This window comes from Oryctolagus cuniculus, chromosome 12 (assembly GCF_051225735.1).
Source record: "Oryctolagus cuniculus isolate XC-2025 breed Fujian yellow rabbit chromosome 12, ASM5122573v1, whole genome shotgun sequence".
Lineage (NCBI taxonomy): Eukaryota > Metazoa > Chordata > Mammalia > Lagomorpha > Leporidae > Oryctolagus > Oryctolagus cuniculus.
The window spans coordinates 113,722,105-113,747,209 of record NC_142878.1 but is presented as its reverse complement, the minus strand read 5'-3'; the positions used below and the strand labels follow the sequence as shown (position 1 = coordinate 113,747,209).

Sequence of the window (25,105 nt, the reverse complement as noted above, 5' to 3'; positions counted from 1 at the left end):
CAATGGCTTCCCCCCCATAACATCCCTCCCACCTGCAACCCTCCCCTTTCCCACTCCCTCTCCCCTTCCATTCACATCAAGATTCATTTTCATTTCTCTTTATATACAGAAGATCAGTTTAGCATACATTAAGTAAAGATTTCAACAGTTTGCTCCCACACAGAAACATAAAGTGAAAAATACTGTTTGAGTACTAGTTATAGCATTAAATCTCAATGTACAGCACACTAAGGACAAAGATCCTACATGAGGAGTAAATGCACAGTGACTCCTGTTGTTGACTTAACAATTTGACACTCTTGTTTATGGCCACAGTAATCACCCTAGGCTCTTGTCATGAGCTGCCAAGGCTATGGAAGCCCCCTGAGTTCACAGACTCTGATCATATTTAGATAACGTCATGGTCAAAGTGGAAGTTCTCTCCTTGCACAAATATTTAAGTCTAGGCCAATCCTAGCCCTGTGAATCTGTGGCCATGGTGGTTTAACTTTTATTATAATATTATCATCACCCCCAGCATTCTGTAAGTTGCCCTAGAAACTGTCAGGAACACAGTGTCTCAGGGCCATTTTAGTCAAGGGTAAAATTCTTTCTCCTCAATGTAATGTATTTATGAATATATGTAACATAGATAACATACATATATTTTATACATATATAAATTTGCCACTGTGTGTCTAGATACTAGTATATTTTCTGAAAATTATGTGGGAAAATACTGGTATCTTAATGTTATTTTTATCCCAGAATTATGTATGTTTATTTAATTTTAGAGGTTGGTGACTTGGAGACACAGAGAAACAGAGATTATGAGCTACAACTTGATGGTTTACTCTACATTTTTGTAATGATCAGAAACTGGATTATTACAGAAATCTGAGCTATTATTTTCTGATAATAAGTGCATTATAAAAATTTCAAAGTGTTGCTTTATATACATTTATATTACAAATTATATATGGTAAATTTAAATTGTAATGTCATAAATTACACACATACACATATATGATTATACATATATAAACACCTTTAAAATTCTGATTATTGGTATAAATTTTTTGAATTTCAAATATTTACTTCTTTTTTCAGTTTTGTATATATTTATTTTTGGTAGTATATATTTGATATCTTTAAGTAATAACTTATTACCTGTGATATTTTTGTGCCTTACACTTAACAAACAAATGTGTTACTTTTTTTTTTAAACTTTTATTTAATGAATATAAATTTCCAAAGTACAGCTTATGGATTACAATGGCTTCCCCCCATAACATCCCTCCCACCCGCAACCCTCCCCTTTCCCACTCCCTCTCCCCTTCCATTCACATCAAGATTCATTTTCGATTCTCTTTATATACAGAAGATCAGTTTAGCATACATTAAGTAAAGATTTCAATAGTTTGCTCCCACACAGAAACATAAAGTGAAAAATACTGTTTGAGTACTAGTTATAGCATTAAATCTCAATGTACAGCACACTAAGGACAAGGATCCTACATGAGGAGTAAGTGCACAGTGACTCCTGTTGTTGACTTAACAATTTGACACTCTTGTTTATGGCCACAGTAATCACCCTAGGCTCTTGTCATGAGTTGCCAAGGCTATGGAAGACCCCTGAGTTCACTGACTCTGATCATATTTAGACAAGGCCATGGTCAAAGTGGAAGTTCTCTCCTCCCTTCAGAGAAAGGTACCTCCTTCTTTGATGACCCATTCTTTCCACTGGGATCTCACTTGTGGAGATCTTTCATTTAGGTTTTTTTTCCCCCAGAGTGTCTTGGCTTTCCATGCCTGAAATACTCTCATGGGCTTTTCAGCCGGATCCGCATGCCTTAAGGGCTGATTCTGAGGCCAGAGTGCTGTTTAGGACATCTGCCATTCTATGGGTCTGCTGTGTATCTCACTTCCCATGTTGGATCATTCTCTCCCTTTTGTATTCTATCAGCTAGTATTTGCAGACACTATTCTTGTTTCTGTGATCCCTTTGGTTCTTAGTCCTATCATTATGATCAATTGTGAACAGAAATTGATCACTGGGACTAGTGAGATGGCATTGGTACATGCCACCTCGATGGGATTGAATTTGAATCCCCTGGTATGTTTCTAACTCTACCGTTTGAGGTAAGTCAGCTTGAGCATGTCCCGAATTGCACATCTCTTCCCTCTCTTATTCCCACTCTTATATTTAACAGTGATCACTTTTCAGTTAAGTTTCAGCACTTAAGAAGAATTGTGTATTGATTACAGTATTCAACCAAAAGTATTAAGTAGAACAAACAAAAAAAATACTAAGAGGGATAACATATCAAGTTGCTCATCAACAGTCAGGGTGAGGGCTGATCAAGTCACCGTTTCTCCTAGTGTTCATTTCACTTTAACAGGTTTCCTTTTTGGTGCTCAGTTAGTTGTCACCTATCAAGGAGAACAAGTGGTATTTGTCCCTTTGGGATTGGCTTATTTCACTCAGCATAATGTTTTCCAAATTCCTAACAGGGATCGCTTTTCAGTTAAAATTTAAACACCTAAAAATAATTGTGTGTTAATTACAGAGTTCAACCAAGGGTACTAGAACAAAAACAAAGTACTAAAATGGATAAAGTATTACATTGTACATCAACCGTCAGGACAAGAGCTGATCAAGTCACTGTTTCTCATAGTTTCCATTTCACTTCAACAAGTTTCCCCTTTGGTGCTCAGTTAGTTGTTGCCGATCAGGGAGAACATATGATATTTGTCCCTTTGGGACTGGCTCAATTCACTCTGCATGATGTTTTCCGAATTCCTCCATCCTGTTGCAAATGACTGGGTTTCGTTGTTTTTGACTGCTGTATAGTATTCTATAGAGTATATGTCCCATAATTTCTTTATCTAGTCTACTGTTGATGGGCATTTGGGTTGGTTCCATGTCTTAGCTATTGTGAATTGAGCTGCAATAAACATTAATGTGCAGACAGCTTGTTTGTTTGCCAATTTAATTTCCTTTGGGCAAATTCCAAGGAGTGGGATGGCTGGGTTGAATGGTAGAGTTATATTCAGGTTCCTGAGGAATCTCCAAACTGACTTCCATAGTGGCTTAACCAATTTGCATTCCCACCAAGAGTGGGTTAGTGTCCCTTTTTCCCCAATCCTCTCCAGCATCTATTGTTGGTAGATTTCTGAATGTGAGCCATTCTAACTGGGGTGAGGTGAAACCTCATTGTGGTTTTGATTTGCATTTCCCTGATTACTAGTGATCTTGAACATTTTTTCATGTGTCTGTTGGCCATTTGGATTTCCTCTTTTGAAAAATGTCTATTGAAGTCCTTGGCCCATCTCTTAAGTGGGTTGTTTGTTTTGATGTTGTGGAGTTTCTTGATTTCTTTGTAGATTCTGGTTATCAACCCTTTATCAATTGCATAGTTTGCAAATATATTTTCCCATTCTGTTGGTTGTCTCTTCACTTTCCTGCCTGTTTCTTTTGCAGTACAGAAACTTCTCAATTTGATGCAATCCCTAATGTTAATTTGGGCTTTGACTGCCTGTGCTTCTGGGGTGTTTTCCAAGAAGTCATTGCCAGTACCTATATCTTGCAGGGTTTTTCCAATACTCTCTAATAATTTGATGGTGTCAGGTCGTAGATTTAAGTCTTTAATCCATGTTGAGTGAATTGTTGTGTAAGGTGAAAGGTAGGGGTCTTGCTTCATGATTCTGCACATGGAAATCCAATTTTCCCAGCACCATTTATTGAATAGACTGTCCTTACTCCAGGGATTGGTTTTGGATCCTTGATCAAATATGTGTTGGCTGATGTTTGATGTTCAAATCCCTCTCCCAGTTCTTCACTGGATTGTTTGCTTTGTTGTTTAATTTCTTTAGCTCTTTATAGATTCTGGATGTCAATTCTTTATCAGTTGTGTGGTTTGCAAATACTTTTTCCCCATTCTGACAGTCACCTGTTCACTTTTCTGAGTATTTATTTTTCAGTCCAAAAGCATCTCAGCTTGATGTAATCCCATTTGTCAATTTTGGCTTTGATTGCCTGTGTTTCTGGGGTCTTTTCCAGGAAGCATTTGCCTATGCTAATGTCTTGCAGAGTTCACTAAATGTTCTCTAATAATTTGATGGTACTGGGTCATAGGTTTATGTCCCTGATCCATTTTGAATGGATTTTTGTGTAAATTTTAACGTATGGATCTTGTTTCATACTTCTGCATGTAGAGATCCAGTGTTGCTAGCACTATTTGTAGAAGAGACTGTTATTGTTCCAGGGATTGATTTTAGCTTCTTTGTCAAAGAGAAGTTAGTTGTAGATATGTACATTAATTTCTGGAGTTTCTATTGTGTTACATTGTTCTATACATGTGATTTTGTGCCAGTATCAGGCTCTTTTGGTTATAACTGCCCTGTACTATCTCTTAAAATCTGGCTTGGCATTTCCAGTGAGATCTGGTACCAGACAGGGATGCCCACTCTTACCACTGCTATTCAACATAGTTCTGGAAGTTTTAGCCAGAGCCATCAGGCAAGAAAAAGAAATTAAAGGGGTACAAATTAGGAAGGAAGAAGTCAAACTATCCCTCTTTGCAGATGATATGATTATTTAGAGGAGCCAAAGAACTCTACTAAGAGACTACTGGAACTCATAGAAGAGTGAGAATAAGAGAGGGAAGAGATGTACAATTTGGGACATGCTCAAGCTGACTTGCCCCAAATGGTAGAGTTAGACACATACCAGGGGATTCCAATTCAATCCCATCAAGGTGGCATGTACCAATGCCATCTCACTATTCCAAGTGATCAATTTCTGTTCACAATTGATCATAATGATAGGATTAAGAGTCAAAGGGTTCACATAAATAAGACTAGTGTCTGAAAATACTGATAGAATACAAAAGGGAGAGAATGATCCAACATGGGAAGCGAGATACACAGCAGACCCATAGAATGGTGGATGTCCTAAACAGCACTCTGGCCTCAGAATCAGCCCTTAAGGCATGCAGATCTGGCTGAAAGCCCATGAGAGTATTTAGGGATGGAAAGCCAAGACACTCTGGCAAAAAAAAAAAAAAAAAAAAACAAAAAACAAACAAAAAAAAAACAACTAAATGAAATATCTCCACGAGTGAGATCCCAGTGGAAAGAATGGGTCATCAAAGAAGGAGGTACCTTTCTCTGAAGGGAGGAGAGAACTTCCACTTTGACTATGACCTTGTCTAAATATTATCAGAGTCGGTGAACTCAGGGCGCTTCCATAGCCTTGGCAACTCATGACAAGAGCCTAGGGTGATTACTGACACCATAAACAAAAGTGTCAAATTGTTAAGTCAACAACGGGAGTCACTGTGTACTTACTCCTCATGTAGGATCTCTGTCCTTAATGTGCTGTACATTGTGATTTAATGCTCAACTGGTACTCAAACAGTATTTTTCACTTTGTGTTTCTATGTGGGTGCAAACGGTTGAAATCTTTACTTAATATATGCTAAACCAATCTTCTGTATATAAAGAGAATTGAAAATGAATCTTGATGTAAATGGAAGGGGAGAGGGAGTGGGAAAGGGAGGGTTGTGGGTGGGAGGGAAGTTATGGGGGGGAGAAGCCATTGTAATCCATAAGCTGTACTTTGGAAATTTATATTCATTAAGTAAAAGTTAAAAAAAAATTCTGGCTTGGGATGCCTCCAGCTGTTTTTTGTTGTTGTATAAGATTGCTATAGCTATTTGTGGTCTCTTACTTTTCCATGTGAATTTTAGCATTTTTTTTCACATCTGAGAATGAAAATTACAAAACACTAAAAAAGATATATAAGAAGACATTTAAAAAATTGAAAAATCTTCCATGTTCATGGATTGGAAGAGTCAACTTCATCAACATGTCCATACTACCAAAAGCAATTTACAGATTCAATGTGATCCCAATCAAACTACCAATGACATTTTTTGCATATCTAGAAGAAATGATGCTGAAACTTATTTGGAAACACAAGAGACCCTGCATAATTAAACCAATCCTATACAAGAGAAACAAAGCTGGATGCCTCACAGTATCTGATTTCAAGACATAGTACAAGGCAATTATAGTCAAAACATCCTGGTACTCATACAAAAAAAATGGTAGACCGTCAAACAGAATATAAACTCCAGAAATCAATCCATGCATGTGCAACCAACTTATCTTTGGCAAAGGTATAACTTTTGTTTACATTCCTTTGTTTTCCTCATTTTCTGCTTTTAATGTAGATATAATGTGCTATTTTTTTAAAAAAAAATCCCTTACATGTGATTATCTCATTATTATTTATATTATCAAGTAACTGACTTCTATTCACACTAATGAAAGTATAATTTACATTCCAATTAGAATACCTCTTTGTATATTTTGTTTTTCTTTGAATTTACACTTGTCAATTGTGTAATTTGTTAGTAGCTTTATGAAAGTCCATCCTAGGACTAAACCTATCAGTATGCTGCTCAAATTTTATGTTAAAAGATCATAAACAGAGGCAAATTTTGTGAATTTTTGCCATTTTTATGTATACAGTTCATTGGAAGCACTTTTGGCCAATATTATCATTCTCTGTTTCCAGGTGATATACTTTTAACTTTTTCTGGTGGTTTATGAGAATATACATAAATCTTTGATTATTAGCATTTTCCTAAGTGTCACTGTAGATGTCAATATCTTACATTTCAGCATTTTTTTTATAAATGGCTTGATATTTTCTTTATTTATCATTGTTGAATTTTTCTTTTATTTCTCAAGTTTAATGCACATTTAATATATGTTGTATAAGTTTGTCTTTCAGTTATTGCTCCTATATTATTCCTGTCACTTTCACTAATAAGAATATAGGTTATATATTAACATGCACATATTTTTTAATTTTTATCTTTTATTTCTATGATACACACACCATGATATAGTGTATATCAATCCTAGTACAGAGAACTGTAGCCTTTCCTGGTTAACTTTTTCATTGTGATTTTGTCAATTTGATGAAAATTCTTTATGTTTACTTTTCAGTGTTCCTTGACTTAAATTCCTTGAATCTGAAAATATTCTGACAGTAAAATAATTTCCAGGGTTATTGTTCACCATGTTTTTTTAATGTCTACTGATCACTCTATTTATTATCCTAATTCTAATTACAATGATCAAAATGCAATTTATGTCATAAAATTTGCATTTTATTTATTGTCTTAATTCACTAATATGACCTGTTTATATGATCAATAGCCAATGTATCAAAAGAAACCTTTTATATAAAGAATACAATTTCATGAATTTCATAAGTACAGTTTTAAGAATATAGTGATTCTTTCCATGGAGCATGACTTCTCACTCACATTCCCACTCTCTTCTTCCCTCTCTTTTTCCACATCATGTTTTATACTAAATTATATTTTCAATTAACTTTATACACCAAAGATTAAGTTTATAGTAAGTGAAGAGTCCAAGAAACAAATAAAATGAAGACAAGGGCTGTTCAAAGTCATTGCTTTTTCCAAGTTAATTTCTCTCTTTTTTTTTTTTTTGAGAAACTTCTTTTTAAAGATTTATTTATTTGAGGGCTGGCACTGTGGCACAGTAGGTTAATCCTCAGTCTGTGGTGCCAGCATTCCTTATGGGCGCCAGTTCAAACTTGGCTGCTCCTCTTCCAATCCAGCTCTTTGCTATAGCCTGGGAAAATAGTAGAAAATGGCCCAAGTCCTTGGGCCCTTGCACCCATGTGGGAGACCTGGAGGAAGCTCCTGGATCCTGGCTTTGAATTGCCACAGCTTCAGCCGTTGCAGCCATTTGGGGAGTGAACCAGCAGATGGAAGACCTTTCTCTCTGTCTCTCCTCCTCACTGTCTATAACTGTGACTTTCAAATAAATAAATAAAATCTTTTTTAAAACACAGAGAGAGGAGAGGCAGAGAGAGAGAGAGTGAGAGAGAGGTCTTCCATCTGATGGCTCACTCTCCAATTGGCTCCAATGTCCAGAGCTGTGCCTATCTGAAGCCAGGAGCCAGGAGCTTCCTTCAGGTCTCCCACTTGGTCACAGGGGCCCAAGGACTTGGGCCATCTTTGTTGCTCCCCGTCTTCGTGGAGGAATGACACAGGACCCTGCGCTGTTCTTTTGTCTGCTCGGCCCTCCCCAGGTTTGCTGCTGGTTCTTCCCGGGTTGGCTACCATCCCTTCCATCTCCGTGGAAGGGCAGTTCCCCCTGCCACTTTCCCCACTTCCGCAGGGGAGCAGCACACCACCGGCTGGCTCTCTCGGGGGCTGCTCAGGTGTTCCTTCAGATAGATGTTCCTGGTGCATGTTGTCTCTCTCCTCCTTTATAGTCCTCTTCCACCAATCCCTGCTCTGCTACCCACACGCTGAGTACGCTGCTCTCCTCCAATCAGGAGCAGCTCCTGCAGCTTGTCAAGTTGGTGAGAGGCAGCTGGGTAGAAGCTGTTTGCTCCTCTCCCAGCGCCATATTGTGGGAGAGCAGATGTATAGAATAAGTCTTAATTCCAGTAACAGTATAGTCCGAGTTGTTCCCCACAATCTTCTATTGCTTTCCCAGGCCAAAGCAGAGAGCTGTATCAGAAGTGGAGTGGATGGGACTTGAACCAGCACCCATATGGGATGCTGGCACTTCAGGCCAGAGCATTAACCTGCTGCACCACAGCACCAGCCCCAAGAAAGTTTATTTACTTTAAAGAAGCACCCAAGAATGATACATCTTTTGCAAGCACTTAGACATAATTTTAGTTTATGAGACATAAGGATATCCTCCACTTAATCCATTAGAAGAAAGTAAGTCTTTGGAGACAAGTTTTATCATTAATAAAGAAGCACCTAAGAAAATAAGCAATGAATTTGGACACTTTGACATAACTGAAACTTATGAGACATAAGAATATCCTCCACTTAATATACTAAATATACTTAATATATTTTGAAAACAAGTTTTACTGCTAACTCTCCTGACACAACTCTTTGAGGGCAGAGTTCTTGCATGGGAAGTTAGTGCACAGTGACTACTGTTGTTATTTTAACAATTAACACTCTTATGTATGGCATCAGTGATCACTGAAGGCTCTCGACATGAGCTGCCTCAGCTATGGAAATCTTTTGAATATACAAGTTCTGTAAGAATTTAGAAAAGGCAATAAACAAAGTGGAAGTTTTCCTCAAAGAAACCTTTTATTTAAGGAATACAAATATCATAAGTACAACTTTATTAACATAGTTATTCTTCCTACTCTACCCACCCTCTCACCCACACTCTGATCCCTGCTCCTCCTCCTTCTACCATTTCCAGTCCCATTCTGCATCGAGATTCATTTTCAATTAGCTTTATACAAAGAAGATCAACTCTAAAATAAGTAAAGATTTCAACAGTTTGCACACACACACACACACACACACACACACAAAACTGAGAACAAGTTTTACAGTACAATTCATTAAGGACAGAGGTCCTGCAGGGGAAGATAGTAGGCAGTATCTCTTGTTTTTAAATTAACAATTAACACTCCTATGTATGATGTCAGGGATCACCCAAGGATCTCAACATGAGCCACCTAGGCTATGGAAACCTTTTGAATCCAGAAGCTCTGTCAGTATTTAGATGAGGTGGTAAGCAAAGTGGAATATCTCTTCTCCCTTCAGAGGAAAGTACATCCTTTTTTGATGACACTTCTTTCCCCTGGGCTTTCACACTTAAAGGTCCTTCATGTAGGATATTTTTTTTCCACTGTGTCTTGGCTTTCCTTGCCTGAAATGCTCTCATGGGCTTTTCAGCCAGAATAGAATGCCTTAGGTGCTGGCTCTGAGGTCAGAGTGCTTCTTAAAGTGATTGTCATCCTATGAGTCTGCTGTATGGACTGCTTCCCATGTTGGAGCACTCACTCCTTTTTAATTCTAGTATTACCAAACAGTGAATCCTATTTATATGATCATTTTAACACTTAACCTATCTATATGATCATTTTAACAATCACATCCATAATATCACTTTAACACTTAAAATGCTATTTTACTCCCAACTTAAGAGGATTTGGAGTCCCATGGCAAGTTTTTTAAGTGTACCCTTAGGGGACAGTGCTGTGGCACAGCAGGTTAAAGCCCTGGTCTGCAGCACTGGCATCCCATTTGGGTGCCAGTTTGAGTCCCAGTTGCTCTACTCTCAATGCAGCTCTCTGCTGTGGCCTGGGAAAACAGTAGAAGATGGTCCAAGTCCTTGGACCCCTGCACCCACACAGGAGACCCAAAAGACGCTCCTAGCTCCTGACTTTGGATCAATGTAGCTTTGGCTGTTACAGCCGTCTGGGGAGTGAATCAGCAGATGGAAGATTCTCTCTCTCTCTCTCTCTCTCTTTCTCTCTTTCTGCCTCTGCTTCTCTGTCACTCTGCCTTTCAAATAAATAAATAGATCTCTAAAAAATCAATAAATAAAATAAACTCTATACTTAGATGTAAGTCCACAGGCATATATTCAGAACTAGATAGCTTTACAGTTCCAAACATCATACTTATAATTTTAGGAACATGGCATTTCTTCCCACTGTGCCCACCTTCCCACCCACACTCCCACCCCTCTTTCTCCTCCCTTTGTTATTCCCAATATTATTTTTTACTATGATCTATTTTCAGTTAACTTTATGCAAATATTATCAATCCTTTCTTAAATAAAGAGTGCAACAAATAGTAAGGAAAAAATTTCTCAACAGTCATGACAAGAGCTGCTCAGAGTCATTTCTTCTCAAAATGTCAATTTCACTTCTACAGATTGCCTTTTAGGTTTACTACTTATCAAGGGTCAGGGAGAATGTATTGTATTTGTCATTTTTGGAACTGGCTTATTTCACAAAGTATATTTTCCAGTTTCATCCATTTTGTTGCAAATGACCAGATTTCTTTTTTTTTTAAACCACTGTGTAATATTCTATGGTATACATATCCAATAGTTTCTTTATACAGTACTTAGTTGACAGGATTTGGATTACATGTTTTAGCTATTGTGAATTAAACTGCAATAAACATGGGGATACAGATAACTTACATATGCTGTTTTCATTTTCCTTGGGTATATTCTCAGGAGTGGAATGACTGGGTCATATGGTAGGTCTATATTTAGATTTCTGAGCTATTGCCATACTGTTTTCCACAGTGACTTAACCAGTTTACATTTCTACCAACAGTGAATTAGGGTACATTTACCCCCATATCCTCGCCTGCATTTGTTGTCTGTTGATTTCTGTATGAAAGCCATTATAATGGTTTGAGGTAAAAACTTATTGTGGTTTTGTTTTGCATTTCCCTGACAGCTAGTGATCCCGAGCATTATTTTTTCAGGTGTCTGTTGGCCATTTGGATTTCCTCTTTTGAAAAACACCTGTTTAAGTCATTTGCCCATTTCATAATTGGATCATTAGTTTTGTTGTCATTGAGTTTCTTGATCTCTTTATATATTCTGATAATTAATCCTTTATCAGTTTTAAGTTTGCAAATATGTGTAGCAGGTAAAGCCTCTGCCTGCAGTGCTGGCATCCCATATGGGTACTGGTTTGAGACCTGGCTGCTCCACTTCTGATCCAGCTCTCTGCTATGGCCTGGGAAAGCAGTAGAAGATGTCCCAACTCCCTGGGTCCCTGTACCCACATGAGAGAACTGGAAGAAACTCCTGGCTCCTAGCTTTGGATCAGTGCAGCTCTGGCCATTGCAACCAATTGGAGAGTGAACCATCAGATGGAAGACCTATCTCTATCTCTCTCTTATCCCCCCCACTTCTCCCTCTCTCTCTGTGTAACTCCGACTTTCAAATAAATAAATAAATCTTTAAATAAAAGTTTGCAAATATTTTCTTTCATTCTGTCCATTGCCTTTTCACTTTGCTGATGTTTCTTTTGCAGTGCAGAAGTTTCTCAATTTGATGTGTTCCCATATATCAATTTTGGCTTTGATTTCCTGTGCCTCTGGGATCTTTTCCAGGAACTCTTTTCCGGTGCCAATGACTTGCAGAGGTTCCCCAATGTTCTATAATAATTTTATGATATCAGGTCATAGATTTAGATCTTTAGTCCATTTTGAGTGGATTTTTGTGTGAGGTAGTGGTCTTGCTTCCTACTAACGCATGTGGTGATCCAGTTTTTTCAGATCCATTTGTTTAAGACACTCCTTGTTCCAGGGATTGATTTTATTTTTTTTTAATTTTATTTATTTGAAAGAGTTGCACAGAGAGAGGAGAGGCAGAGAGAGAGAGAGAGAGAGAGAGGTCTTCCATCCACTGTTTCACTCCCCAAATGGCCAAAATGGCTGGAGCTGCAGTGATCCAAAGCCAGGAGCCAGGAGCTTCTTCTGGGTTTCCCAAGTGGTGCAGAGGGCCAACTCTCAAGGAATTGGGCCATCATCTACTGGCTCAAATTGCAAATAAACGAATTGGGTAGTGGCATCAGCCTAAGACATGTGATGCATCTTTGTCAGTTGGCTTCATAGCACCTCAGTACCCAGGAGAGGAAAGGTCTCAAAGCAAAGTCACAATGTTAGTGGTTAGGACCCCTGGTTAAATAAGACTGCAATGCGTGAGTACACATAGAGACTGCTGGGCCCGCTGGCCAGTATTACATTGGTAACTTTAATTCTGCACATGGCATAACCTATGAAAAATATGAAATGGAAGATGTACATCTCACACCTTTGAGGAACAAATATTTAACATGACAAGCTGGATATAGTATCTAAAGAGCTGAGTTCCTTAAAAGTCTAGTTTTGTTAGCTTACATATACAACCTGTTACCTGGAATGCCTGAACACATCCTTGACTTGTTCAAATTAGGGCTGACTAAAAAGAAAAAAGAAAAAAAAATCTGTTAAAATCAACTGTCCTAATTCCATCCTGAGCAGGAAAAGAAAAGTGACAGTGGTCTGTGTATTTCTCATCAAAATTATGTATCCAAATAGCATGCCGGAACTCTTCCAGTGGCAACATCACACAATAGTGACACCACTTGACACACTGTGGTCTCTGTGTGCCACACACGTTTTCTGCACTATGCCTGGGTTTGATTGCTTGATGTTATTTTTAGGAAGATATAGCTACACAGTGCTTAATTAGGAACATAAACAGACTACAGATACTCTCAATAATTTCTATAAAGCCAAACTGTAAACCTCAGGAATACAAGTTTAGAAATAAACAGGTGGCAAGCATGCTTATTCTCCCCAAGTGTTCTAATGCCAAATGCATTAGTGCTGCTAACGTTTGTCCTATGCCCTAATTCCAGGAGATTAAAAAGTAACACTTATATGCTCACCACTCGTAGAAAGTGATTTCTAGGGACCAGCATCTTAGGAAAAAAAAAAAGAGGCTTCACTCAAACACAAGGGGTACTGAATCTTCAAAGTCTCAAATTATCTTACAAGTCGATGCTGGCCCTTCATTTCATACCACCTTACAATTTATTAAAGCAGTCAAGAAGCTCTGGAACCTTATTTAAGAACCAGAGTATGGCACACAGTTTTCATCTGGACAGACTCCGAGTGGACAGTTATTTCTCAAGAACCTTCTATACAAAAGCTGTACTCCATACCAGGCATACAGTGTCTCACAGAATGATGAAACTGGGTATTTTTCGGTTTCTAAATTAAGGCATATTCCAAAATGTCCGTGTACAAGTTTACACCACTTTTCTAAGTTAATCACCAGTTAATTAATGCAGACTCACAGATGAATTACTCTCAGTTTAACTATATGCAACAACCATGCCAACAACTTTTTCTTCTATATTTTGCATAACAATGGTTAAAAAAAGTGGTACAGTTTAACTATCATGTTCACAATTGTCATTTTTCAAGGCAGTAGACCAAGACATTTTAAAATCATATAAAATTTAAGCTTTATAATAAACACCAGAGGAAGTAGCCTTTCCTCCCATTCCCCACCCCACATCTCACCTCTTTATTTAACAGTTCCAGAAAGACTGCCTGAGAGACACACACGCTACATTCAGGACCGTGATAAATGTAGGCAGTTATGAAATAAGCTGAACTTTGCTTCTTGGAGAAGCCACATTAATTTCTTTTTAAAGTGAATCTGACTTTCAGTGCAGTTCCAATTCATGCTTTTAGTGATACATAACAATTTCCAAAATGTTAAAGTAATTTCAGTCAATTGGGCCTTCAATGGCAATGCTTATAAATTATATTTATTAGTATGGTCAAGGTAAGAAAGGAGTTTGGGCTTTGATTATAAAATGCAGCATCTTTCTCTGATTCTCTTGGCTAAACTTTTCCTCTTCTTTTTCCCATTCTTTTCTTTGCTGTCTTCCATCTTTCTGGCTCGAATTTCCCTCATTAAATCAAAAAATACCTTGTCAACATTAGCCCGCGTTTTAGCAGATGTTTCCACGTAGTTAACATTCCACTGGTCCGCTCGGTTCTTTGCCTCTTATACGGAAACCTGCCTTTTATCTTCTAAATCTGATTTGTTACCAACCAGCAGAAATGGAACATTCTCATCTTCTTTTACTCTTAGGATCTGCTCCCTGAAGTCGGCTGTGGCTGCAAAGGATAACATTTCCGTAATAGAGAAGACACAGAGGAAACCCTCCCCGCTCCGGAAGTAGTTGTCTCTGATGGCAGCATAGTCCTCCTGCCCTGCTGTATCTAAGATGTCGATCTGTACTTCCTCCCCATCCAGCACTACTTTCTTGCGATAGCTGTCTGCTTTGGTGGGCTCATAGTCCTCCACAAACTCATCATACATGAACTGCAGAGTCAGAGCAGACTTGCCCACGCCACCACTCCCCACCATGATGACTTTGTGTAAGGCCAAAGAATTCTGACCCTTGGGCTTATTTGCAGCCATCTTGTGTTGCAGAGTTTCCACCAAGGGACTAAGAAGAATCTGCACCTCGAGCCGGTCCGCAGCCCCGCGGGCTTCTGAAGCCGTGGCCGCGCTGGCTCCGGCCGGAGGGGGCTTGGCCCTTGTCTCTTTGTGACCTATTTTGTCTGATATTAAAATCACAACACCAGCTCATTTTGGGTTTTTGTTAGCATAGACTATCTTTTTCATCCTTTTACTTTCATCCTTTTACTTTACTTTACTTATATTTGTTGATGAAGTGTGTTTCTTATAAGTAACAGATAGATGGGTCTTGATTTTCAATCCATTCAGTCAGTCTGTATCTTTTAACTGGAGAATTGAGGCCATTTACATTCCAGGTGAGTATTGATAAGTAATGATCTGGCCCTCCACTTTTCCATAAATATTCATATCATTTACTTTGGATTTATTTTGTATTTCTATTGGGGTTTTCTGCTTTCTCATTCTTTCATAATGATGGCTATCTTTCTGTGTTTTTGTGTATGGCACATCCTTAAGCATCTTCTGTAAGGCTAGACGAGTTTCGATGAATTCTTTCAATTTCTGTTTGTTATGGAAGGTCTTTATTTCACTTTTATTCATAAATGCAAGCTTTGTGGGGTACAGTATTCTGGGTTGGCAGGTTTTTTTTCTTTTAAGACTTGGACTATATCTCAGTATTCCCTTCTGGCCTGTAGGGTTCCTGATGAGAAGTCAGCTGTGAGTCTAATTAGCGATACTCTGAAAGTGATTTGTCACTTTTCCCTTGCCCAGTTTAGAATTTTTTCATTATGTTTTGCTGTAGAAAGTGACTACAATGTGTATTGGTGAATATCTTTTCTAGTCATGTATGTTAGGAGTTCTATATACTTCCTCTGCTTGAACATTTCTATCTTTCTCCAAATTGGGGAAATTTTCTGTAAATATTTAATTGGTTTTCAATTCCTTTTTCTCTTTCCTCTCCTTCAGGAACTCCTAAGACTTGTATGTTGGGTCATTTGATAGTATCCCATAGATTTCCAACACTGCTTTCTTTCTTTTCTTTCTTTTTTTTTTTTTTTCTTTGACAGGCAGAGTTAGACAGTGAGAGAGAGAGAGAGAGAGAGAGAGAGAAAGGTCTTCCTTCCATTGGTTCACCCCCCAAATGGCCACTACAGCTGGCGCTGCACTGATCCAAAGCCAGAAGCCAGGTGCTTCCTCCTGGTCTCCCATGCAGGTGCAGGGCCCAAGCACTTGGGCCAACCTCCACTGCCCTCCCGTGCCACAGCAGACAGCTAGACTGGAAGAGGAGTATCCGGGACTAGGACCCAGTGTGCCGGCACCACAGGCAGAGGATTAGCCTAGTGAGCATTGGCGCTGGCCTCCAGCATTGCTTTCTAGTTTCTTCTTCTTCTTCTTTTTTTTTTTGTCTGTAAGATTTTCAAAGATTCATCTTCTAATTCAAATATTCTTTCTTCTGCCTCTTCAAGTCTGCTGTAAAGACTTTCCATTGCAGTTTTTATGTGATCCATTTTCTTTCATTTCTAAAATTTCATTTTGATTTCTCTTTATATTCTCAGTTTCTTGGGAGAAGTTTTCATTCATTTCTTGTATGGTTTTCTTTAGCTCATAGATTTGCTTCTGATTTTTTTGAGTAATTCTATGATTAATTTTCTAAATTACTCTTCTATCATTTCCTCAATCTTTTCATCTTAATATTCTAATATTTAAATGTTGTTATGTTCCTCTGGGGGTCATGGTGACTTCCTTATTCTTGTTTCTTAAATTTCAGCTCCTATTTTCTGGCATTTGTGGAGTTGATTTTTAATTTTTTCTTGTGTTGGTTTTTATCTTTGGGGTTATGCTTCTGTGACTTCATGGAATGTCTGCCCTTTCAGTGACTACCAGGAGGCATGTGGTGGGTGTGGCCCAGAGGCTTGGGTTAATGATCTAGGGTGGGGCTAGTTTCAGGGGTAACACCAACATTGGGCATGGTAGAACTCCAAAGCCAGCTCTTTCCTACACCTTTTTGTGTAGCTACAAAGGCTCTAATGTCTTAGCATATAGGGCTTTCACAGATGCCAAGATTATAGGGTGCTGTTGGTGCAGGTTCTCCTCTGTCTCTCATAGTTTCCAGGCCACCTTCCTGCCAAGCTCTGAGGCAGCAAGGGCTGTGGGCCATTCCCTCCATTGGTAGCTCTGGATCACACATGCACACTAGGTTCCCCAGTTTAAAGCCTGCCTGATGCTGCTAGCAGCTCTGTGTCCAGTTGTCCCATCTCAGTGAACTGTTACGTGCATGCTTGTGGTCTTCTGAGTTGTAGCACTGGTTTAAAAGTATGCCTACTCCCTCTATTGGTAGGGTCATGAGTTTTGTATTAGAGAGATTGGTTTGAATCAGCTGTCCCCTCTACTTCCACTAGGACCTCAGGTGACTGCCAGCAACCGCTAGCTCCCCAGGCTCCAGTCTGGACCCACTGCATGCTCTCTCTGGCTCTATGCCCATGGATTGGTGTAGATAAATCTGCCCTCACTGTCTCAATAGTGCTGCCAGCTCAGGCTGTCTGTGGCTTCTATTCTCTGGGTGTGTGTTAACACTCATCACACAATTTCAAGCTATTTCCCCTCCTGTTGTGGGGCTTCCCAGGTGGTTTTCTCTTCTCTTCTTTTCCAAGAGTGTACCTCCTATCCTATTCTCTGCATAGCCCTATATCCTAGCCCTGCATAGCAGGCTGCTCTCTAGCCCTCAATATTTTTCTTTCAAACTTAATTCTTAGGTGACTTTTTCCTTGTGACATCAACGTGGTGAAAATTATTGAATTCTCTTTGCAACTATTTTATGCCCCCAAATTCCCAAAGCCATCTTGACCCAATCTTTCTCAGTTCTCAGAGGATATGTTGTTTTATCTTTTCTGGAATTCTAGGGGACTATAAATTAAACTTTCACTTTACTTTCAATCCTCAAAGCTATAAATACAAATATCTTTCCCTCAGGATTTTCTGTAATTGCCAAATCTTTCCTTTTTCCATTCATTTTTCCCTTATTTTCCATTTTAAAAATAAATGGACTATTTTTCAATAAATGCCAATATGCATGCTTATTTTTTAAAAAAATTTATTTATTTGAAAGGCAGAGTTACAGAGAGGCAGAGAGAGAGAGAGAAAGAGAAAGTCCTCCATCCACTGGATAACTCCCCAAATGGCCACAATAGCTGGAGCTGGGCCAATCTGAAGCTTGGAGCCAGGAGCCTCCTCCAGGTCCCCCACATGGATAGGTGCAGGGGTCAAAGGACTTGGGCCATCCTCTACTACCTTCTCTCTTTCATAGAAGAGAGTTGTATTGGAAGTGGAGCAGAACATGAATCAGTGCCCATATGGGATGCTAGCACTGAAGGTGGCAGTTTTACCTTCTATGTGACAGCACTGGCTCCTACATGCTTGTTTTATTAACATTTCTATGAACAGTTCTAGTCACAGTTATGAAAATATATTATACCCTAATAAGAGGAAAGATTTTAATCTTTAATTTGTATTTGATTTTATGAATATTGCCCAATTACAGCATCAGATCATAGTGTATACCAGTGCTAGCACTGTGAACATGCAGCCATGTATGTTGGCTTTTCTATTGTGTTGTCAATTCACATAAAATTCTGTAAGTAACCTAAGAAATTTTTATCTTCAAAATTTCTCAAATCCATCTGGGGTCAGGGTACTCTTACTCTTTCAAAGATTTTTTTTACTCTTTATATATTTTTATGGGACAGCACTTTCCATTGACTTTGAAATTTTCAATAATATAGTTCTAGATGCTGGTGTTCCTTTAAAATCAATATGGAAAGGATTAATCCCTTCTGAATTTTAGTTTCTGAAAAATTTTATAGGATTTTTATACATAGCATTAATAATTATTCACTGCACTTGCTCAGACTTTTTTGGCTATCATTGTTTTTTCAAAAATATGTATCCACTCAAAGTTATCACATCATTGTTGTCATAGCATTTAATTTCCCGTTTTCTTTTGCCTTTGGATTTAATGCTATCATCTATAAAATATTTCACTTTCTTAGTGTATCCTGATCCTAGCACCATGAATATGTAAACCTATTCATTGGCTTTTTAATTGGAAGATTATCAGCTTCCTGAAATTCTTCTAAGTTGCCTTGGAATCTTTTGTATATCCAGTATCTCTGAATGGTCTAATACCAATGTACTGCTTCATGCTATCAGAATCACATAATTTTGCCATTTGGGAGTTTTTAGAGAACTCCAAATTTATCACTTCTGCTGACATTTTTGATAGTATCATTCTACATGAGATCTTTCCATCGATATTCTTCTAGAAGGTGACATTTTTGTCTCTTGATTTAAGTTTCTGTAATATGCAATCATGTTTAAAATGTAATATTAAAGGACTATTTTCACAAAATCCCCTTGTATTTACTTGCCACTTGGTAATTATTCCTTCCAAACTACTCAGTTCTACCCTAATCCCAATTTATAAGGTGATATAACATCACTTGTTTATTTTTCTATGATTTTATTATAGTCACCAGTGTATATAATAAGTGCCTAGTGTAAGCAAGTGTTTGGGTTGTTGTTTACTATGCTTATTGAGAGGTTATCAACTCAGTAATTTCTTTTTTTTTTAATTTTTTAAATTATTTTATATTTTTAAACTTTTATTTAATGAATATAAATTTCCAAAGTACAGCTTATGGATTACAATGGCTTTCCCCCCATAACGTCCCTCCCACCCGCAACCCTCCCCTTTCCCACTCCCTCTCCCCTTCCGTTCACATCAAGATTCATTTTCATTTCTCTTTATATACAGAAGATCAGTTTAGCATACATTAAGTAAAGATTTCAACAGTTTGCTCCCACACAGAAACATAAAGTGAAAAATACTGTTTGAGTACTCGTTATAGCATTAAATCTCAATGTACAGCACACTAAGGACAAAGATCCTACATGAGGAGTAAATGCACAGTGACTCCTGTTGTTGACTTAACAAATTGACACTCTTGTTTATGGCATCAGTAATCACCCTAGGCTCTTGTCATGAGTTGCCAAGGCTATGGAAGACCCCTGAGTTCACTGACTCTGATCATTTTTAGACAAGGCCATTATCAAAGTGGAAGTTCTTTCCTCCCTTCAGAGAAAGGTACCTCCTTCCTTGATGACCCATTCTTTCCACTGGGATCTCACTCGCAGAGATCTTTCATTTAGTTTTTTTTTTTTTTTTTTTTTTTTTTTTTTTTTTTTTTTTGCCATAGCGTCTTGGCTTTCCATACCTGAAATAGTCTCATGGGCTTTTCAGCCGGATCTGCATGCCTTAAGGGCTAATTCTGAGGCCAGAGTGCTGTTTAGGACATCTGCCATTCTTTTTTTTTTTTTTTTTTTTTGACAGGCAGAGTGGACAGTGAGAGAGAGAGACAGAGAGAGAAAGGTCTTCCTTTGCCGTTGGTTCACCCTCCAATGGCTGCCGCGGCCGGCGCGCTGCGGCCGGCGCACCGTGCTGATCCGATGGCAGGAGCCAGGAGCCATGTGCTTTTCCTGGTCTCCCATGGGGTGCAGGGCCCAAGCACCTGGGCCATCCTCCACTGCACTCCCTGGCCACAGCAGAGGGTCTGCTGTGTATCTCACTTCCCATGTTGGATCATTCTCTCCCTTTTGTATTCTATCAGCTAGTATTAGCAGGCACTATTCTTGTTTCTGTGATCCCTTTGGTTCTTAGTCCTATCATTATGATCAATTGTGAGCAGAAATTGATCACTGGGACTAGTGAGATGGCATTGGTACATGCCACCTCGATGGGATTGAATTCGAATCCCCTGGTATATTTCTAACTCTACCGTTTGAGGTAAGTCAGCTTGAGCATGTCCCGAATTGCACATCTCTTCCCTCTCTTATTCCCACTCTTATATTTAACAGTGATTACTTTTCAGTTAAGTTTCAGCACTTAAGAAGAATTGTGTATTGATTACAGTATTCAACCAAAAGTATTAAGTAGAACAAACAAAGAAAAAATACTAAGAGGGATAACATATCAAGCTGCTCATCAACAGTCAGGGTGAGGGCTGATCAAGTCATTGTTTCTCATAGTGTTCATTTCACTTTAACAGGTTTCCTTTTTGGTGCTCAGTTAGTTGTCACCTATCAAGGAGAACAAGTGGTATTTGTCCCTTTGGGATTGGCTTATTTCACTCAGCATAATATTTCCAAATTCCTAACAGGGATCACTTTTCAGTTAAAATTTAAACACCTAAGAATAATTGTGTGTTTTTTTCCCATCTGTTCATTAACAGAGTTTTATTTATTTTTTTTAACTTTTATTTAATGAATATAAATTTCCAAAGTACGGCTTATGGATTACAATGGCTTCCCCCCATAACGTCCCTCCAACCCACAACCCTCCCCTTTCCCACTCCCTCTCCCCTTCTATTCACATCAAGATTCATTTTCATTTCTCTTTATATACAGAAGATCAGTTTAGCATACATTAAGTAAAGATTTCAACAGTTTGCTCCCACACAGAAACATAAAGTGAAAAATAATAGATGATTTTTTAAATGATGATGAAATCAGATCAGACCTATTGTCATGCTTAATCCCAGTGAGAGTGAAGTTGGGAATTAATTTTTTGTTAATTACAGAGTTCAACCAACGGTACTAGAACAAAAAAAAAATACTAAAATGGATAAAGTATTACATTGTACATCAACCATCAGGACAAGAGCTGTGGAAATTTCTAAGCTTTCCATTTTCAATTGCAGTTTTTCAGTGCTGTCCATGTTCAATATATTCTTTCACCCATTCAAGTTTCTTTTCTTTCACTGAATCTGGATTGTGATGAGATTCAATTTAACATTGGTTTTGACATATTCAACAGTGTTATTCTGGACATAGTTAGCTTAGCTTTGTAGCTATCTATTGAATTAAATAGTGATTTTCCTTGATTGCAAATCCCAAAATTTTATAATATTCTTAAATAAAATTTTAGGGACCGGCTCTGTGGCGCAGTGGGTTAATGTCCTGGCCTGAAGCACCGACATCCCATATGAGCACCGGTTTGAGTCCAGCTGCTCCTCTTCTGATCCAGCTCTCTGCTTTGGCCTGGAATAGCAGAAGATGGCCCAAGTTCTTGGGCCCCTGCACCCACGTAGGAGACCCGGAAGAAGCTCCTGGCTCCTGGCTTCAGATTGGTGCAGCTCCAGCCATTGCAGCCATCTGGGGAGTGAACCATTGGATGGAAGACCTCTCTCTCTTTCTGCCTCTCCTTCTCTCTCTGTGTAACCCTGACATTCAAGGAAAATAAATAAATCTTTTAAAAAAATAAAATTTCAATTGTGTTTCTTTTTAAAATTTTATTTGTTTGTTTGTTTGTTTATTTGAAAGGCAGAGCCAGAGAGAGAGAGAGAATATTCCATTCACTAACTCACTAGCTCACTCCCCAAATGGCCACAATAGTCAGAACTAGACCAGGCCAAAACCAAGAAACAAAATCATCTTCTGGGTTACCCACAAGAGTGCAGGAGCCCAAGCATTTAGGCTGTCTTCCACTTCTTTCCCAGATGCATTAGTAGGGAGCTTGACCAGAAGTGGAGCCTTTGGGACTTACTCTACTATATCTCTTACCAAATTACTCAACGCTACTGACAGTGATCACATTATATATTATCTATGAGAATGTGAGTCGTTTTTTAGCTTTGTCTTGTACTAATTACTACTGCTTTCCTATACCATCAGTATCACAGCTTGTGCCAACCCTAACACTATGAATATGTGGCCATTGTGGTTGTTTCTTTTTCCATGGGAAATAATGAACTCACTGAAAATTCTTTGTATTGTCCTGGCACCTTTTACAAAGAGTTGATCAGACATTTCTAGGTCTGCTGTAGTAATTCATTCAATGAAACTCATATGTTTATTACAGTCTAAAGTTTTTTTATGAAACTCTAAATTGATCATTGATTTTGAAAATGTCCAGGATGTACATCTGGACCTTATATACCATATTTAAGAATCCTTTGTTGAGAGCATGATCTTTTCTGAGTTCTTTAATTTTTAATATTATGTTTATATATAATTTTAATCAAGAATTCATATTAAATTATTCTGTTGTGTCTACTTATCACTATTGTACTACTTCTAATTCAGAGCATTCAAAATATGCTATAATGCTATTTCATTTTGTGTTTCAAAATATTGCTATCACATGTATATTATCAATATTCTAATGATTACCAGTGCTAGAATAGTGAACCTGTGACCATCTTGCTTGGGCTTTTCATTGAGACCTCACCAACTTGAGGATCTTTCTCCACATCCTCCTGACAACGTTCATGTTCACATTTTCTTTTTAATATTTAAAAATCTAAGGGAGAAAGAAAAAGAGAGAGAAGGATGGAGGGAGGGAGGAAAGAGAGAGGAAGAGAGAGAGATCTTTCATTTAATGATTCACTACACAAATGACTGCACCATCCAGAAGCAGTGAAATAGAATAAGCTTCCCACATAGGTAGTGGCAAGAAGTTAAGAATTTTGCTATCATTTGTTCCCTCATAGGCACACCAAAAGTGAGCTGGATCCAAAAGAGTGTAGATGGGACTCAAATGGTCAGTTTGATATGGGATGCAGGCATTGCAAACAGTGGCATGTCCCAATGCATCAGGAAAGCAACATATACACATTTTCTTGGACCAATGTAAAAATTCTCCCTTTCGCCATCCGGTTCTCCCACCGCCCCCGCCGCGGGTCCCAGCAGCTCGGGCGGCGGGAGCAGCGGCAGCGGCCAGGCAGCCCAGCTCCGCGAAGGCTCTCGGCGCGCCGCGGCCCGCAGGCACCCGGCACGCGCCCTCCGCGCCGCCAGGATGCCCAAGAGGAAGGTCAGCTCTGCCGAGGGGGCGGCCAAGGAGGAGCCCAAGAGGAGGTCCCCCGCCAAGGTGGAAGCGAAGCACAAGAAGGCCGCCGGGAAGGATAAGTCATCAGACAAGAAAGTGCAAGCAAAGGGGAAGACAGGAGCAAAGGGAAAACAGGCCGAGGTGGCTAACCAAGAAGCTAAAGAAGACCTGCCTGCAGAAAACGGAGAAACGAAAAACGAGGAGAGTCCAGCCTCTGATGAAGCAGAAGAGAAAGAAGCCAAGTCCGATTAATACCATACACCATGTGTTAGCAGTGCTCCCTGTCTCCCTTCTTGTACAATCCAGAGGAATATTTTTATCAACTATTTTGTAAATGCAAGTTTTTTAGTAGCTCTAGAAACATTTTTAAGAAGGAGGGAAGCCCACCTCATCCCATTTTTTAAGTGTAAATGATTTTTTTTAAGAGGTGAAATCATTTGCTGGTTGTTTATTTTTTGGTACAACCAGAAAATAGTGGCATATTGAATTCTGGGAGGCTTTGACTGTCTTGGGTGTCAGCTTAACATTCCATAGGTGGGGGTGGTTTTTATATCCTACAGTACAGCGCATACTAAATGGCGATTTGGAGTCTCAATTGTGCATTTAATCTGTCTTGAATATTTTCAGTTACTTCTCCCGTGTTTTGTAGAATTGTTTTCTACAGAAAACCACTCCTTGTTCTGTCAGAACCATGTGCACTCTGTAACATCTTCGGTTGTGGTAGTCCAGTTTTCCTAATGATTTTGTTAATGTGCCGTGAAAGATTGAAAATTTGAGTGTCGTGTATATGCTATTATATTGTGAATGGGTGGGATTTATGTAACAGCATCTGAAGATACTTGTACTTGATAGCCTCTTAAGGAAGAGTTGCCTCCAAATTTGAAGCTGGAAAGTCACTGGAATAACTTTTAAAAAAAAGAATGACAATTCATGGCTTTTTAGATTTTTGGTACGTATGTTAAGAATTGTGTACAAATTAAAATGTGTGTGCTGATTCTCAACACCAATAAAATCTCAATTATGGAAAAAAAAATTCTCCCTTTCAGGATCATGTATTCTTGCCTTCTTTGTAGTTGCATAGGACTTCAAATGATCTGTATGTGTTGAAATTGGCAAGTATAATTCTTGATGCACATACATTTTAATACTATCCTGATAATTCACCTGATCTTTCCTTGATTTAACATTTTTTATAAGGTTTATTTATTTATTTGGAAATCAGAGTTACACAGAGAGGGAAAGAGAGACAGAGAGAGAGAGCTCTTCTTCCATCTGCTAGTTCACTCCCCAATTGGCCGCAATGGCCAGAGAAGCAGTTTACATTCCCCCCCAACCATGCATTAGGGTAAGTATTTTCCCCACATCCTTGCCAGCATTGGCTGGTTGTTGATTTTTGTATGAAAG

At 38.7% G+C, this 25,105-nt stretch overlaps 2 pseudogenes across 2 annotated transcripts; one reads left to right on the top strand and one right to left on the bottom strand.

The window, feature by feature from the left end:
- Positions 1-12,377: 12,377 nt before the first annotated feature.
- Positions 12,378-14,943, bottom strand: LOC100355907 (ras-related protein Ral-A pseudogene; annotated as a pseudogene). Its single transcript, XR_016217696.1, has one exon. The product of XR_016217696.1 is annotated as a ras-related protein Ral-A pseudogene (transcript).
- An 8,587-nt stretch (positions 14,944-23,530) lies between these two features.
- On the top strand, positions 23,531-24,734 carry LOC100355664 (non-histone chromosomal protein HMG-14 pseudogene; annotated as a pseudogene). The gene has a single exon (XR_016217695.1). The product of XR_016217695.1 is annotated as a non-histone chromosomal protein HMG-14 pseudogene (transcript).
- Positions 24,735-25,105: the final 371 nt, after the last annotated feature.